The sequence below is a fragment of the Carcharodon carcharias genome, chromosome 3 (genome assembly GCF_017639515.1).
Source record: "Carcharodon carcharias isolate sCarCar2 chromosome 3, sCarCar2.pri, whole genome shotgun sequence".
Classification (NCBI taxonomy): Eukaryota; Metazoa; Chordata; class Chondrichthyes; order Lamniformes; family Lamnidae; genus Carcharodon; species Carcharodon carcharias.
Window position 1 is genome coordinate 183,633,769 of NC_054469.1, and position 19,180 is coordinate 183,652,948.

The following is a 19,180-nucleotide window of genomic DNA, read 5'->3' on the forward strand; positions in this document are numbered from 1 at the left end:
AAAACACAGCGTTAACTTTGACATGTACGCCAACAACACCCAGCTCTACTTCACCATCACCTATCTCTACTGAAACAATTTTTTTCAGTCATCGCTCCAAACTTCGTTCCCTAGCTCCCGACTCCATCCTTCTCCCTGGTAATAATTGGAGACTAAACCAGTATGGTCACAACCTTGTTGTCATACTTGACCCTGTGATAGACATCTGACAACAATTTTAACTGTCACTCTTTCCACCTCCTAGCTTTGCCCCTGTCTCAGTTCATCTGCTGTTGAAACCCTCATTCATATCTTTATTATCTCTAGACTTGACTATTTCAATGCACTAGTTGCTCCACTGTTGCCACTGTGCGTTCAGTTGTCTCAATCCCAACCTCTGGAGTGCCCCCCACATCCATCTGTGCCTGTACCTCACTTTTCTATTTTGTGACACTCCTTAAAAGCTAGCTCATTGAACTAGCCTTTGGTCATCTAATTTATGGGCTGTAACTTCCAAGCTCCAAGGCACTGTTTCGGGGGCGGGGGTGGGGTTCCCAAAGATGTGCTGGAGAAACCCCCCCACCACAAGAAGTTCCCACGTAAGGATTGCGCAGCAATTGTCCGAGAAGCTCACTTCTTCTGGGCAATTGCCTTGCATTGGGAACCATCTGAAAATGTGATTTTTAAACAGTAAACTACAGATGGTTCAGACCTTGTTACAGCAATAGTTACCCAGAAAAAGTTAGAAGAATTAAAATCACTTCTAGCATATAGGTAACTGTGGTAGTAGACTCCACCAACTAGACTCCCCCACCACCAACCATCAACCCCACCCTCTTGGCCCAGCCCACCTTAGTGCCATAAAAAGGGAACGTGGCTTACTTACCTGCAACTGAGCTGCATTTGACTCTAGGCCCCAGGACCGCGCTGAACTACACAGATCTCACTCAGCCTGAGTCGGAAGGTCAGGCGAGATAGGATCACCTGGATTTCCAGCTAAGTAATTTCGAGTGGAATGGCAATCCGACTCAATTGCCCCTCCACCAAAGTTAGGATCCCATCATATATCTCTTTACATGGCTTGGTGCCATACTTTGTTTTATAATGCTCCTGTGAAGCACCTTGGGTGCTTTATTATATTAAAGAAGCTTTATAGATAAGTTTTGTTGCATAAATAGTATGGATTCAGAAATATGCAGATTGATAGGTGATAAAAGCAATTGAGTCTGGTGAAGCATACAAGCAACCACAGAAAAACTAGGCAAAATTTACATATGACAGTATGTAACTTGTCAGTATCAGAAGGTTACGATTGCAAAAGCCTGAATACTTAGTCTTGAAAGCAGTTGAGAGGGGAAATCTTGTAGTGGTATATAAGATACTAACTAAAATTGAAAAAACAAATTCAGAGCACTGATACAAAATGAGCAAAGATCGCTACAGATTGGTTAAAGGAAAGTTCAGTACTGATGTCAAAAGCGTATTATAAAGAGTGACCATGAATATTCTCCTGGTTAAGGGAGTAGAGGCACAAATTGGGGTCATTTATGGAATAAAAACCAAAAACTGCGGATGCTGGAAATCCAAAACAAAAACAAAATAACCTGGAAAAATTACCTGGCAGCATCGGCGGAGAAGAAAAGAGTTTACGTTTCGAGTCCTCATGACCCTTCAACAGAACTAGGTGAATCCAAGGAAGGGGTGAAATATAAGCTGGTTTAAGGTGTGTGTGTGTGTGTGTGTGTGTGTGTGTGTGTGTGTGTGTGTGTGTGTGTGTGTGTGTGTGTGTGTGTGTGTGTGTGTGTGTGTGTGTGTGTCAGTGACAAGCAAGCAAGCAGTGATAGAAGCAGATCATCAAATGATGTCAGACAAAAGAACATATAGGTGTTGAAGTTGGTGATATTATCTAAAGGAATGTGCTAATTAAGAATGGATGGTAGGACACTCAAGGTATAGCTCTAGTGGGGGGTGGGGGAGCATAAAAGATTTAAAAATAATGGAAATAGGTGGGAAAAGAAAAATCTATATAATTTATTGGAAAAAACAAAAGGAAGGGGGAAGAAACAGAAAAGGGGTGGGGATGGAGGAGGGAGTTCAAGACCTAAAGTTGTTGAATTCAATATTCAGTCCGGAAGGCTGTAAAGTGCCTAGTCGGAAGATGAGGTGATGTTCCTCCAGTTTGCATTGGGCTTCACTGGAACAATGCAGCAAGCCAAGGACAGACATGTGGGCAAGAGAGCAGGGTGGAGTGTTAAAATGGCAAGCGACAGGGAGGTTGGGTCATTCTTGCGGACAGACTGCAGGTGTTCTGCAAAGCGGTCGCCCAGTTTACGTTTGGTCTCTCCAATGTAGAGGAGACCGCATTGGGAGCAACGAATACAGTAGACTAAGTTGGGGGAAATGCAAGTGAAATGCTGCTTCACTTGAAAGGAGTGTTTGAGCCCTTGGACGGTGAGGAGAGAGGAAGTGAAGGGGCAGGTGTTACATCTTTTGTGTGGGCATGGGGTGGTGCCATAGGTGGGGGTTGAGGAGTAGGGGGTGATGGAGGAGTGGACCAGGGTGTCCCGGAGGGAATGGTCCCTACGGAATGCCGACAGGGGGGTGAAGTGAAGATGTGTTTGATGGTGGCATCATGCTGGAGTTGGCGGAAATGGCGGGGGATGATCGTTTGAATGCGGAGGCTGGTGGGGTGATAAGTGAGGACAAGGGGGATCCTATCATGTTTCTGGGAGGGAGGAGAAGGCGTGAGGGCGGATGCACGGGAGATGGGCCGGACATGGTTGAGGGCGCTGTCAACGACCGTGGGTGGAAAACCTCGGTTAAGGAAGAAGGAGGACATGTCAGAGGAACTGTTTTTGAAGGTAGCATCATCAGAACAGATGCGGACAGTCGACACCCTGGTCCACCCCTCCATCACCCCCTACTCCTCAACCCCCACCTATGGCACCACCCCATGCCCACGCAAAAGATGTAACCCCTGCCCCTTCACTTCCTCTCTCCTCACTGTCCAAGGGCCCAAACACTCCTTTCAAGTGAAGCAGCATTTCACTTGCATTTCCCCCAAATTAGTCTACTGTATTCGTTGCTCCCAATGCGGTCTCCTCTACATTGGAGAGACCAAACGTAAACTGGGCGACCGCTTTGCAGAACACCTGCGGTCTGTCTGCAAGAATGACCCAACTTCCCTGTCGCTTGCCATTTTAACACTCCACCCTGCTCTCTTGCCCACATGTCTGTCCTTGGCTTGCTGCATTGTTCCAATGAAGCCCAATGCAAACTGGAGGAACAACACCTCATCTTCCGACTAGGCACTTTACAGCTCTCCGGACTGAATATTGAATTCAACAACTTTAGGTCTTGAACTCCCTCCTCCATCCCCACCCCTTTTCTGTTTCTTCCCCCTTCCTTCTGTTTTTTTTCCAATAAATTATATAGATTTTTCTTTTCCCACCTATTTCCATTATTTTTAAATATTTTTAAATCTTTTATGCTCCCCCACCCCCACTAGAGCTATACCCTGAGTGCCCTACCATCCATTCTTAATTAGCACATTCGTTTAGATAATATCACCAACTTCAACACCTATGTGTTCTTTTGTTCTTTCGTCTGTGACATCTTTTGATGATCTGCTTCTATCACTGCTTGCTTGGCCCTACAACCACACCACCCCCCCTCCACTTCTCTCTCTCTCTCCCCCCACCCCCCCCCCCCCAAACACACACACACACACACACACACACACACACACACACCTTAAACCAGCTTATATTTCACCCCTTCCTTGGATTCACCTAGTTCTGTTGAAGGGTCATGAGGACTCGAAACGTCAACTCTTTTCTTCACCGCCATTGCTGCCAGACTTGCTGAGTTTTTCCAGGTAATTCTGTTTTCATTTATGGAATAGTTAGATTCTGTAATGGTGCAGGAAACAATAGATTCCTGAGGTAGAATGAACTAACTGGGTTGAATAGTCTTCCTGATTTGTACCTTGGAAATAATTTGGGCTCCTGAAATGCTAATCTAATGGTGTTTTTAAAGCTTCTCTATGGTAAATAAATACAACTGTACTTTATTATCCAACTTCATTTTCATAAAATGGACTTAAGATATCAGGATTTTTGACTGTAATTGTTTTGTTTGTTATTAGAGCTCTTTTCTATTTATTTAACTTGGTTTCATAGCTGCTTTCAATATCGATTTTCTTATTGCAAATTTATTTATTGCTAAATGTTTCATTTAATTACTGATATTATCTCTCAGGCCAGAACATAAAGTTCTTACAATTACTTTTTTTTTGCTGAGAGATATGGATTAATGATACAATTCAAAAACGTTGCATGAAAGAATTGGCATGTTTTGAAAACACTTTTTCAGCATCAGATGTGAAAAGAAAACAGACACTTGTACACGCCCGAGGCTTAATAGCATTTTATATTTGTGTGGTAATTCTGACAATTGAACTTCCTTTTCATTAAAAGAAACAGTATAACAAGAAGGAAGGCAGCTGGCTTCTATGCTAACATTTTTTTTGATGTGTGAAAGTAATCATACTCAATGAACTTATAAAGAGTAAATTATCAGTGAATAAGTAAAATAAGTTATTCATTTAATGTGAATGTGTGTGACTGTACATGCTTACTATACTGCATAAGTAGAGCCATAAAGTCAGTACAGTACAGGAGGCCATTCAGCCCTTTGGGTCCTTGCCGACTCTGTAGAGCAATCCAATCAGTCCCATTCCCTGCTCTATCCCTGTAGCCCTGTAAGTTTATTCCCCCCAAGTGCGCATCCAATTTCCTTTTGAAATTATTCGTCGTCTTTGCTTCCACTACCCTCGTAGGCAGCGAGTTCCAGGTCATTACACTCATTATATAAAAACAGTTCTTCCACCCATCCCTCCTGCATCCCTTGCCCACAGCCTTCAATCTGTGTCCCCTAGTCCTTGTGCATCAGCTAAGGGGACCAGCATTTCTTTGTCTACCTTATCTAAACGTGCCATAATCTTGTACACCCCTGTCAGCTCTCCCCTCAATCTCCTTCACTCCAAGAAAAACAACCCCAGCTTCTCCAGTCTCTACCTAAAATTCCTCATCCCTGGAACCATTCTAGCAAATCTTCTCCGCACCCTCTCAAGGACCCTTGCACCCTTTCTAAGGTGTGGTGACCAGAGATAGATGTGTTACTTTAATTGTGGCCTAACTAGAACTTTAAAAAATTGAGCATAACTTCCCTGCTTTTGTACTCATACCTCTATTTATCAAGCTCGGATCCGATATGCTTTGCTAGTTGCTCTCAATATGCCCTGCCATCTTCAAAGATTTATACACAGAATCCTCCACCCCCCCCCCCCCCCCCCCCCCCCCCCCCCCACCCCACCCCGGCCAAAGTGCATCAGCTCGCACTTCTCTGGATTAAATTCCATCTGGTACTTGTCTGCCCATTTTGCTATCTATATCTTGTTGCAATTGATTGGTATTATCCTCACTGTCAGCCAGAGCTCCAAGTTTGGTATCATTAGTAAATTTTGAAATTTTACTCTGTATCCAAATATTCAAATCATTTATATATATATATATACACACACATCACGTAAAGCAGCTGCGAAGCACTGACTCTTGGGGTTCATCACTGTCTACAATCCTGCACTCTGAAAAACAACCATTTATCATAACTTGCTGTTATCTCGACTTAAAATAATTTTTTTATCCAAGCTGACATTGATCCTCCTATTCCACTGGCCTCAATTTTGTTAACCAGCCTTTTATGTGGCACTATGTCAAACATATTTTAAAATCCATATACACAAACCCTTCATTAACCTTCTCTGTTACTTCATCAAAAAGTTCAATTTGATTAGTCAAGCGTAATCTACCTTTTACAAACCCATGCTGGCTATTCTTAATTAACTCAAACTTGTCCAAATGTCTGTTGACTTTTTCCCCTGATTACCCATCACTGATATTACTAAACTAACTGGCCTGTAGTTATTAGAACTATCTAATATACCCTTATCTTGTTATCTTGAAGAAGGATGTTACATTTGTCATTCTCCAATCCTCTAACACCCTCCTCTCACCCCATTGTTACTAGGAAAGATTGGGAAATGATGGCAAGTCCTTTTACTATCTCCACACCCACTTTCTTTAGCAACCTGGGATGCAAGTCATCTGGACCCAAGTGACTTATCCACTGTAAGCCAGCCTTTCCAGTACCTCCTGTCTCTCAACTTCCACCTCATCCATTACCTCTACCAACTCCACTTCTTCAGATTCCTCTTTTCCTCTTATTAAGTATTCTAGCCATATCCCATGCCACAAAACACATATCACCCTCTGTTCCTAATGGGCTCCACCCCACCCTTAGTACCTATTTACTATTTACATGCAGGTAGATGACTTTTGGGTTCCCTTTTATGATAACTGCCATTTTATTCTCATATTCTTCCCCTGCCAGGCATATTTTCCTCTTCACTACCCCTCTCAATTTATTCTATTTGGCCTGGCTCTTGTTTGAAGAATTCGCATAAATCATGCACCCTCTTTTTTTTAATCATTACATCCTTTTCTTTAACTCCCTCAATCTCCAAGGTGCAGCATAACTTTGATTCCATTACCTTTCTGCTTCTGCTTTGGTTCTGTTGGCATCACAAGCTATCATCCGTGTTCCGCCATCACATGAATGTAGTTAGCATGAGCTGAACCAGACATAACCTGCTGATATGGCAATCATGACAATGAAAAGCTTATAAATGGAAATGATCTAAAAACGGGTCTTGGAGATTTCAAGTGATTGTGCTGTGACTCCTTTGACAGCTTGTTTCACTGTGGAATTGTTCTTGTAAAGAAAGATTGTTGACGCACTGTCTTGGAAACAAATGGCCTTTGTAGTTTGTGTGGAGGCTACCATTTCACACTTGTTGGAATGTACTTGGCCTGAACCTAAAGCATCTCCTCCTCAAAGATCACCCACCGTTAGAGATTTTCCTATCCGTCTTTGACTTCATTTTTCCCTGACTAGATCCCCACTCATCCCAATGAAGTCAGACCCCTTCTAATTTAGATCGTTTCTTTCTCTTCTCCATTGTTAATCTAGACCTGATGATATGATGATTACTCTTACCCAAGTGTTCCCCCACAGACCCTTGGCCCACTTAGCCCACCACCAGATCCAGCAATGCCTCCTTCAGTTGGACTGAGAACATGCTGATCAAGGAAGTTCTCCTGAGCATGGAAGTTCTTCCCCCTCCTTTACTTTTTTGCTTTAACATCATCCCAATTGATATTAGGGTAATTATAGTCCCCAATAGCATCACTCTATAATTCTTCCACATGATTATGATTTCTTTGCAGATTTGCTTCTGTGTGTTTCTTTCTCTGAATCTCCCTGTGTGTGTGTCTCACTCGCTCTGTCTGGCGTGCAAGCACCTGCCCTCTCTCGCTTTCTCTTGTAACACACGCAGCCAGTAACGTGATCATATCCTTGTTGTTTCTTGATTCTCACCAAATGGATTATATTTCTGCCCCTTCAAGGACATTCTCTCTCTCCAACATCACATCAGTACCTTTTCTCCTTCCCTGTCTCCTCTGAGTACTTTGTATCCATGAATACTAAGTGCCAGTCTTTACCATTTAAAAACATAACATAAGAAATAGGAGCAGGAGTAAATCATACTGCCCCTCAAACTGCTTCACCACTCAACATGATCATGGCTGATGATTGACCTCAACTCGCTTCCCTGCCCACTCCCCACATCGCTTGATTCCCTGAAAGACCAAAATCGGTCTCTCAGCTTTAACTATGCTCAGTGATGGAGAATCGAAAACTCCTCTGGATGGGGAATTTCAAAGGTTCACAGCCCTTTGAAGACATTTCTCCTCATCTCAGGCCTAAATTATTGGCCTCTTATCCTGAGACCATGCCCTCATTTCTAGATTCCCCAGCCAGGGGAACCCACCTCTGTGTCTACCCTGGCAAGCACCTTCAGAATCTTTTATGTTTCAATGAGATTATCCCTCATTCTTCTAAAATCCAGAGAGTATAGGCCCAATTTACTCAGCACCTCATCACAGGACAACCTTCGCTGCATTGCCTCCAATGCGTATATGTTTCCTTAAATAAGGAATAATTAAATAAAATATGTCAGTCACAACTGCACACAGTACTGCAGGTGTGGTCTCACCAAAGCACAATTGTACCGAGACTTCCTTATTCTTGTAACTCTTTCGAGTACAAACACGTTTCCGTCTGTTCCTATTCAGATTAAGTTACATTGTTTCATAGTTTGCCATTGTGAGATTTGAACTCTTGATCTTGGGGTTACAAACCCAGTACCATAACCACTTGGCTATTTAGGCCCAGCCCTTCCTTATTCTTGTACCTCTTTCAAATACAAGCACGTTTCCATCTGTTTCAGATGAAGTTACATTGTTTCATAGTTTGCCATTGTGAGATTTGAACTCTTGATAATCTTTTAAATGAAAACCAAATCAACAAAATTGGGATAAATCAGGCACAGCCCCTAATTCAGGTCAGCTGTAAAACCAAGAACAAAGTTTAAAGGAAACTTACAAACTTTAAATCAAAATGTGATTAAAGGGGTCAACAAAACACCCCAGTCCCCGCGGTGCCCACCGAGCACGGAAGGCCTCGAGAGTGCCAGCAGACACCGCGTGCTCCTTCTCCAGGGACATCCGGCAGCGAACGTAGCCGCGGAAGAGGGACAAACAATCAGGCGGGACTCCCCCGTCGATCGCCCGCTGCCTGGACCTGTTAATGGCCAACTTGGCCAGGCCCAGGAGCAGGTTCACGAGGAGGTCCTCCTCCTTCCCGACCCCCTTCCGCACCGGGTGCCCATAGATCAGGAGCGTGGGGCTGAAGTGCAAACAAAACATCAATAAAAGGTTTTTCAAATAACTAAAAAGGGAGTGCAGCCTACAACACCCTATGTATACATGGTCCACGGACTCCACAAGACCGCAAAAAGGGCATGTGTCCTGAGAGTCCGTGAACCTATGCATCCTCTTATTATAAGGGACTGCCGCATGCAACACCCTCCAACCCAGGTCCCCGATAGAAAGGGGGAGGACACCTCCGTAGAGGGCCTCCCATCGAGGGCCTCCGCCGCCGGACGGCAACAAGGCACACCAGGGCGTGTCCGGTCGACGGACAAGGGCGAGAAAATGGAAGGTGTGCAGCAGCAGTCCATACAAAAAGCCCCTCTTTGCTGTGCCAAAAGGCACAGAGGGCATGTCCCCGAGGCGGCTCATATTGCGGGGCACCAGCACCCGAGGGAGGGTTCGGGGCTTGGGGCCAATGTGGAATTCCGTCCGAACAGGGGAACGCTCAGACGGAAGACCACCGCGCACCTGGGCCACCTCAAGACCCAAAATAACGTCGGGTCCGAGCACGACCGTTCTCAGGTCTTGGATGGCATCGGCTGCGACCTGGACACTCACAGACGCGCGTCGCGCCAACTCCTGCGGGAGCATCCAGCCCAGTCCTCCGCCACCCAGCACGTCCCCGATCCTGGTCACCCCTGCGGCCACAGCCCTCCTCTCCGCCAACCACTGAAAAGGACGGAGGGGCGGATTCCTGAGCAGCGGCTCTCTGACGATAGCCGCTACTCCTGACGGGGGAGAGCTGCGTCGCGAGGCGACCACTTTCCAGACTTTGATCAGGTCCTGGTAAAAGACGGGCAACGCCTGCAAGGAGCCACCGAGGCCCATCTGTTCTATAAACAGGAGCTGCACGTCATAATTCAGGCCGTGCACCTGACGGAAGAAATACGTCATCAGGGCACACCATCTAGGAGGAGGCTCAACGTAGAGGTATCGCTGCAGGGTCTGAAGGCGGAAAGTCGCCACCTGTGTGCGTAGGCACACTAGCGCCTGACCACCCTCCCTAAGCGGGAGACTCAGAACCTCGGCAGCGACCCAGTGCAATCTTTTGTCCCAGAAGAAGTCGACTAACAATCTCTGGATTCTTGTGACAAAGTCCGGGGGAGGGGTCAAAGTGACCAGCCGATACCACAACATGGCGGCGATCAGCTGGTTTATGACCAGAACTCGACCCCGGTAAGATAGCACTCGGAGCAGTCCTGTCCAGCGCCGCAGGCGAGCGGTGACTTTCGTCTCCAGTTCCTGCCAGTTTGCCGGCCAGGATTCCTCAGCGGGGCAGAGATGGACCCCCAGGTAGAGGAGGCTGTTCCTGCTCCAGGTGAAAGCCCTGAGCTCCTCGGGTAGGGGATCCATCTGCCACTGACCGACCAGGAGTCCAGAACACTTACCCCAGTTGATCCTGGCAGAAGAAGCGGCAGAGTAGACCTCCTGGCACTCGCGCATCCTCCGCAGGTCAGCCGGGTCACTAAACATAAGGAGCACGTCATCGGCGTAAGCCGAAAGGACCACCCCGATGCCCGGCCCGCGCAGAACCAATCCTGACAACCTCCTCCGCAAGAGGCGCAGGAAAGGCTCCACGCAAATAGAATACAACTGGCCAGACAGGGGGCAGCCCTGACGTACCCCTCTCCCAAAGCGAAGGGGCGCCGTCAGGGACCCGTTAACCTTCACTAGACACTCCGCGGCAGTGTACAGAAGTCGGATCCGGGCGACAAAATGCGTCCCGAACCCGAAAGCTCGCAGAGTTCCGAGTAAGTATTCGTGATCCACCCTGTCGAACGCCTTCTCCTGATCGAGAGACAGGAAGGCGCTCGACAGACCAGCCCTCTGGGAATGGTGGATGATGTCCCGGACCAGATGGATGTTATCATAAACTGCTTCGGTCCGGGACGGTGTAGGACTGGTCAGGGTGGATCATGTGGTCCAGCACGGTGCCGAGCCGAGAAGACATGGCTCGGGCGAAGATTTTGTAGTCCGTGCTGAGGAGGGAGACCGGGCGCCAGTTTTTCAGAAGGCGGAGATCCCCCTTCTTCGGTAGCAGGGCAATCACGGCCCTGCGCCACGAAAGGGGCATCTCCCCGGTAGCAATGCTCTCCCCCAGGACCCCCGCGAAGTCGCTCCCCAAGACGTCCCAGAACGCCCTGAAGAACTCCACGGTCAGCCCGTCTAGTCCCGGGGTTTTGCCCCTAGAAAGACCGTCGAGTGCGCCGGTCAGCTCCCCCAGACTTATAGGGGAGTCGAGCTTTCCGGCGCACTCCGGGCCGACCTGCGGCAGGTCCTCCCACAAAACTCTGCAAGCTTCCTCACTGGACGGATCCGGAGAGAAAAGGGCAGTGTAGTAATCTCGGGCAATGGCCCTGATGCCCTCCGGATCCGAGACAAGTGATCCGTCGTCGGCCAGCAGCGTAAAGAGCTGCTTACGGACCCCGTGCCTTTTTTCCAGTGAGTAGAAGAAGGGAGAGCCACGGTCCATCTCCTTAAGGAAACAGATCCGCGACCTCACGAACGCGCCCCGAGACCCGACCAGTTGCAGGTCCCGCAGCGCGCCCTTCTTCTCATCGTACACCGACCGCAGGGCCGGGTCCGCGTCGGGCTGACGGAGACGTGCCTCCAGGTCGAGCACCTCCTTCTCCAACTCCTCGACCCTGGATTTGCGTCTCTTTGTCGACCCCTTCGCGTACTCTTGACAGAAAACTCGGACGTGAGTCTTGCCCACGTCCCACCATAGCCTCAAGGAGGGGAAGCCTCCCCGCTTCCTTCTCCAGCCGGCCCAGAAGCGACGGAACGAGTCCAGGAACCGCTGGTCTTCCAACAACAGGTTATTAAAATGCCAGTACGCGGACCCCGTCCGAGCGCAGAACGAAGTGAGCTCCGCCCACACCAGACGGTGGTCCGTGCACGGAACCTGCTGTATAGAAGCAGCCGGAACGCAGGACACGTACGCCTTCGAAACGTAAAGGCGGTCGAGTCTGGACGCTCCGACTCCAGGTGACACAAAGGTGAACACGCTGGAGTCAGGATGGAGATTTCGCCAGACGTCCACTAAGTCGAAGGACCTGACCAGGTCCCGCAACTTACTCACACCTCGCGTGCAGTGCGGGGTACCGTGACGGTCCCGGACCCCGAGGGTGCAATTGAAATCCCCCCCGAGGACGATGCACTCGCCAGCGTCGATGGAGCCGAGATGAGTGGACACTTCTTCAAAGAAGCTCGCTTGCTGCTGCGTGCCCAGGGGAGCGTACACATTCACAAAGTGAAGCACCGCCCCCCCCAGACGCACAGTCAGGTGCAGCAACCGGCCTGGCACTGGCTCCTTGACCCCCAAGATCTCCGGCTGAAAATGCGGGGCCAACAAGATAGCCACCCCGCCAGAATTGGAGGCTAGGTGACTCATGTAGACCCCCCCTCGCCACTCCAGGAGCCACGTGGCTTCGTCTCCCGGAACGGTATGGGTTTCTTGCAGGAAGCACAACGCATACTTCCCGTCCCTGAGGACCGAGAAGTTCTGGAACCTGCGCTGTGCGGCCCTGCTGCCGCGGATGTTGAGGCTGGCTATAGTCGTCTTCATTGTCAAAGGTACATCAAATCTTCACCTTAAGTCATTAAAAAGAAGAAGAGGACTTTTTAGTCCTTCCTCTCCTTCAGGAGCCCAGCGAGAAACGTTTGGACCCTCCGCCGCGCGTTCCTATCCAACTCAGGAGACTTGAGAGCCTCGCGAGTGGACCAGAACACCAGCGGAAAAGAATGCCACCGGTCCAAGGCCAACTGAACCCTGTCTCGGCGACCGCGATGACTCGCCAAAAAGTCCCGGAGTTCCCTTGGGGGGATGAGGGGGGAGTCAGTGGAGGGCACCAGGGGATCCACCGCCTCGCTTGAGAGCGACTCAGTGTAATCTCCAGCGCTCACCACGGACACCCCGTCCCCCTCCAGGTCGTCGCCTCCAGCTTCCGACCCCTCCCCCGCATTGAGTACGGGGGCTGATTCGGAGCAGCCAGCTGGCCCCACCTGTACCTCGATCCCACCCCCAGGATCAAGGCCAGAGGGGTCCTCTCTGGTCTCCTCTAAACGTTTTGGGTCAGAGGGCAGCGGCAGTTCTGAATCCCGCTCTCCTCCCGGCACCGGGTCGTCCGGGGAGCTCAGGACAAGCTCCTGACCTAAAACTAGGACGCCCGGTGCTAAGGTTTGGGAGGGAGCGGGAAAGCCTTCCTTTTCGCCGCCACCCAATGACCCGTTGACATTTTTTAAATTTTGAAAGTTGCAGTCCCCCGATGAGCCAGAAGGTACCTCGGGGGTATCGAGGGTCTCTGAGTCGGGCACCACCTCAAGGGAGGTGCCTTCAGTGACCCCCGAGGGGCCCTGTTCAGGGGACTGCAGCAGGTTGACAGGGGTAATAGTGGTGGGAGTCAGTGCAGGGGTTTTGAGTTCCCCCAGAGGACAGGGCGAGATTTTACTTGGTGGAGACGCCACCACCTCTTCATCGGGGGAAGGGACACACCCAACTTCTTCAGTTTGGGCATCACCCATCTCCTCCTCCGAAGCGTGACGTCTCTTCCGGATCAGGCTGGGGGCTAGGGAGACCTCCATTTCCGAGGCCCCCTCCTCCTTGTCCAGCCCTCCCGGACACTCCACCCTCTGGGTTTTGGGTGTTAGATACCCCGGCTCGGGGTTTTTTTTTTTTGCAAACACCCTCAATGCTTCCTAGCACTATGAGCCCTCAGCTGGTAGACCTGTTCTACATTCCAGATCTTCCAGGCCTGCTATGTGTGTGTCACATTGCACTTGCATTGCCAAACCTCATATAGTCATTGAGGTGCTTCTTACACATTCTGCTGATCAGACTGTGGATGCTCTGAGCGTCCTCTGAATCACCTTGCCTGCTGGGTCTTGCTGGCTGACCCACTCTTGTCTTGACGTCCCGAATTCCAGCACCCAGCTTTGGAGATTCCCTGTGGGGCCCTAGGCCATTGCCAGAAGAGCTCATTGGCCTGGAGGTTGTCAGGCAGGGATTCAGTCAGCCCTGTGGTGTGCCCACTTAGGAGTCGAAATCCTTAGAAAACTGGGAGCAGAGCTTAAGCCTAGCTTACAGGCTGAAGAAACCTGGAGGCACAACCTGAACCAGGACTGCAGCATGGAGAAAGGGGGACCAGAAGCCTCATGGAGAGAGAGAAGGGCAGGACTGTGGCCAGGAGCTGGGCAGTAGACAGTCATTGCGTTGGAGAGCTGAGGCCACAAATAGGGCAGAGATCTGAGCATTGACAATGAATATTCTCTGTAACTCTTCAAGTTAAGCTTTCCTTTGAGAGTTTATACAGCTGTGATGCTGGTGGAATAAAGGAGCATCATTTTAACCTTCCTGCTGTCCCTAAGAAAGCAACTCTTTCGAGTACAAACACATTTCCACAGATGAAGTTACATTGTTTCATAGTTTGCCATTGTGAGATTTGAACTCTTGATCTTGGGGTTACAAACCCAGTATCATAACCACTTGGCTATTTAGGCCAAGCCCTCCTTATTCTTGTAACTCTTTCGAGTACAAACCCGTTTCCATCTGTTTCAGATGAAGTTACATTGTTTCATGCTTTGCCATTGTGAGATTTGAACTCTTGATAATCTTTTAAATGAAAAGCAAATCAACAAAATTGGGATAAATCAGACACAGCCCCTAATTCAGGTCAGCTGTAAAACCAAGGACAAAAATTTAAAGGAATCTTACAAACTTTAAATCAAAATGTGATTAAAGGAGTCAACAAAACACCCCAGTCCCCGCGGTGCCCACCGAGCACGGAAGGCCTCGAGAGTGCCAGCAGATACCGCGTGCTCCTTCTCCAGGGACATCCGGCAGCGAACGTAGCCACGGAAGAGGGACAAACAATCGGGTGGGACTCCCCCATCGATTGCCCGCTGCCTGGACCTGTTAATGGCCAACTTGGCCAGGCCCAGGAGCAGGTTCACGAGGAGGTCCTCCTCCTTCCTGATCCCCTTCCGCACCGGGTGCCCATAGATCAGGAGCGTGGGGCTGAAGTGCAAACAAAACATCAATAAAAGGTTTTTCAAGTAACTAAAAAGGGAGTGCAACCTACAACACCCTATGTATACATGGTCCACGGACTCCACAAGACCGCAAAAAGGGCACGTGTCCTGAGAGTCCGTGAACCTATGCATCCTTTTATTATAGGGGACTGCTGCATGCAACATCCTCCAACCCAGGTCCCCGATAGAAAGGGGGAGGACACCTCCGTAGAGGGCCTCCCATCGGGGGCCTCCGCCGCCGGACGGCAACAAGGCACGCCAGGGTGTGTCCGGGCGATGGACAAGGGCGAGAAAATGGAAGGTGTGCAGCAGCAGTCCGTACAAAAAGCCCCTCTTTGCCGTGCCAAAAGGCACGGAGGGCATGTCCCCGAGGCGGCTCATATTGCGGGGCACCAGCACCCGAGGGAGGGTTCGGGGCTTGGGGCCAATGTGGAATTATGTCCGAACAGGGGAACGTTCAGACGGAAGACCACCGCGCACCTGGGCCACCTCAAGACCCAAAATAACGTCGGGTCCGAGCACGACCGTTCTCAGGTCTTGGATGGCATCGGCTGCGACCTGGACACGCACAGACGCGCGTCGCGCCAACTCCTGCGGGAGCATCCAGCCCAGTCCTCCGCCACCCAGCACGTCCCCGATCCTGGTCACCCCTGCGGCCACAGCCCTCCTCTCCGTCAACCACTGAAAAGGACGGAGGGGCGGATTCCTGAGCAGCGGCTCTCTGACGATGGCCGCTACTCCTGACGGGGGAGAGCTGCGTCGCGAGGCGACCACTTTCCAGACTTTGATTAGGTCCTGGTAAAGACGGGCAACGCCTGCAAGGAGCCACCGAGGCCCATCTGTTCTATAAACAGGAGCTGCACGTCATAATTCAGGCCGTGCACCTGACGGAAGAAATACGTCATCAGGGCACACCATCTAGGAGGAGGCTCGACGTAGAGGTATCGCTGCAGAGTCTGAAGGCAGAAAGTCGCCACCTGTGTGCGTAGGCACACTAGCGCCTGACCACCCTCCCTAAGCGGGAGACTCAGAACCTCGGCAGCGACCCAGTGCAATCTTTTGTCCCAGAAGAAGTCGACTAACAATCTCTGGATTCTTGTGACAAAGTCCGGGAGAAGAGCTCATTGGCCTGGAGGTTGTCAGGCAGGGATTCAGTCGGCCCTGTGGTGTGCCCACTTAGGAGTCGAAATCCTTAGAAAACTGGGAGCAGAGCTTAATCCTAGGTTACAGTCTGAAGAAACCTGGAGGCACAACCTGAACCAGGACTGCAGCATGGAGAAAGGGGGACCAGAAGCCTCATGGAGAGAGAGAATGGCAGGACTGTGGCCAGGAGCTGGGCAGTAGACAGTCATTGCGTTGGAGAGCTGAGGCCACAAATAGGGCAGAGATCTGAGCATTGACAATGAATATTCTCTGTAACTCTTCAAGTTAAGCTTTCCTTTGAGAGTTTATACAGCTGTGATGCTGGTGGAATAAAGGAGCATCATTTTAACCTTCCTGCTGTCCCTAAGAAAGTAACTCTTTCGAGTACAAACACGTTTCCACAGATGAAGTTACATTGTTTCATAGTTTGCCATTGTGAGATTTGAACTCTTGATTGTTTCATAATTTGCCATGGTGAGATTTGAACACTTGATAATCTTTTAAACTCTTTCAAGTAAACATGTTTCCATCTGTTCTTATTCAGATGAAGTTACATTATTTCATAGTTTGCCATTGTGAGATTTGAACTCTTGATCTTGGGGTATATAAACCCAGTACCATAACCACTTGGCTATTTAGGCCAAGCCCTCCTTATTCTTGTATTCCAATCCCCTTGCAATAAAGGCCAACAAGCTATTAGCCGTCCTAATTGCTTGTTGTACCTGCATGCTAACTTTGTGTTCCTTCTGAGTACACCCAAGTCCCCCTGAACATTGATATTTACCAGTTTTACACCTTCTAAAAAAATTTTCATTTCCCATTCTTATTACTGCAGTGAATAACTCTCACTTCCCCACATTTTGTTCCATTTACCACCTTGTTGCTCATTTATTCAACCTGTCGATATCATTTTGCAGCCTCTTTTGTGTCCTTCTCACAGCTTACATTCCCACCTAGCTTTGTATTGTCAACAAATATAGACACGTTACTCTGTTTCTTAAACTAAGTTATTAATATAGATTGTAAATAGCTAAAGCCCCTAGCACTGACCCTTGTACCATTCCACCAGTTACACCCTGCCAACTTAAGATTGACCTGTTTATTGCCACTCCCTGCTTCTTGTTCATTAACGAATCCTCTATCCTTGCGGATACCCCAATCTCCATGAACCCTTATCTTATGTATTAGCCTTTTGTGTGGAACTTTATTGAATGCATTTTAGAAATCTAAGTATACTACATCTTCTGGTTCCTCTTTATCTATGCTGCTAGTTACATCCTTGAAAACATACCCTTTGAATAGGTGCCTCCTTCCCCAGAACTGGTGCCAAATGCTCCAAGCATCTGAAGCCCTTTGTCCTGTAACATGTCTCAAACTATGCATTGATCCTCCCTATTTTTCTATTTCTTCTTCTTGTTGGCACATGGCATTGTTAGTAATTGAGAGGTTAGCTTTGAGGTCCTATTTTTTTAACTTCCTTCCTAGCTCTGAAAACCTCACCTCCTGTCTCAGTACCTGCTCTCTCCATGTCATTGGTACTGAAGTGCACCATGACTTCTGGCTCACTCCCTCCTGCAGAATATTCTGTACACTCTCCATGATGCCCTTTACGCTTGCGCCAGGGAGGCAACACACCATGCGGGATTCATGATCACGGATACAGAATTCCCAGTCTATCCCCTAACTGTGGAATCTTCTACAATGACTGCATTTATGTCCTTTGCAGTTCCCTCTTGTGCAACCCCTTTGCACTCCTTCAAAGTGTTGCAAAGCTGATTATGGGTTTGAGAGTGGCACGGATTGCAAAAAGTCCTGCACCTCCTGCATCTTCCTACTCTTTCAGATGGCCGCACATCATCTATCTTGAACTCTCATTGCCTGTGGAATGACCACCTCATGGAACATATAATCCAGGAAACTCTCATTCTCCTGACACTCCATAGTGACTCCTGCTGCCCATCAAGCTTTGAAGCCCTGAGCTCAAGCTCAAGCAACTGAAGACACTTCCTACACAAAAACAAAAACTCAGCATCTGCGGTGAGGAATACAGTTAACGTTTCAAGTCTGTATGACTCTTCACCAGAACTAAGGAAAAATAGAAAAGAGGTGTAATATAAGCTGGTTTAAGGGGGGATGGGACAGGTAGAGCTGGATAGAGGGCCAGTGATAGGTGAAGATTGCCAAAAGATGTCATAGCCAAAATGACAAAGAGATGTTGACGGTGGTGATATTAGCTAAGAAATGTGCTAATGGTGACATGAAGGGGCGAAAGCAGGGCGAGCAAGGGACAGATGGCCCTAGTGGGGGAGGGATGGGGGGAAGGGATCGAGATAGGCTAAAAAGTAGAGATAAAACAATGGATGGAAATACATTTAAAAATAATGGAAAAAGGTGGGAAAAGAAAAATATACATAAATTATTGGAAAAAGAGGGATCGGAAAGGGGGGTGGGGATGGAGGAGAGAGTTCATGTTCTAAAGTTGTTGAACTCAATATTCAGTCCAGAAGGCTGTAAAATACCTAGTCGGAATATGAGGTGCTATTCCTCCACTTCCTACACATGTGGTATTCCAAGATGCATAAAATGTCCTGAAGTTCTCACATGCTGCAAGAATTACAAGCAATGGATCTTAGCTGTCCATTCATGATCGAAGAAAAACATTCTTTATTCCCTCTTTTGTATCTAATTAGTACCATATAAAAAGTATTAATTTTAATTAATACCCCTAGGTCTGCTCTATGCTAGTAGTCTAAATGATTCACCTACTGTTAGACTTATCCTGACTACAATTTTATTAATTAGCTAAACTGTAAATTTGACACAATTTATTGTTTAACTGTACTCATATGAAATACTGCCCTAGTTTACAGAGAAAATATAACCTTAAACTATCATCAACCAATCATTTATCTGTTCTGCTCTCTAACATCACTCCTTGCTTTTTTAGGTAAACACAGTGAAAGGTCCGCTCCATTCCTGCTCTGATTTATCTGCAGCCAATGCTATTGCTGCCAGGTGTCTCTGTTTCCCGGTCCCTCACTTGGACCGCTCCTTGCTTTGTAAAAGAGCAGAATGGTGCCTCTTCCCTCACTCACCAAATTTCTGAGTTAAGTCCTCTGTTGAAGTAGTAT

General features: G+C 48.4%; 1 protein-coding gene across 3 annotated transcripts in view; it reads left to right on the top strand.

Moving 5' to 3' along the window:
* The window catches only part of dtnbp1a (dystrobrevin binding protein 1a), a 213,446-nt gene that overhangs the window by 75,904 nt on the left and 118,362 nt on the right, over window positions 1–19,180 (top strand). The gene's annotated exons all lie outside the window — the stretch shown is intronic.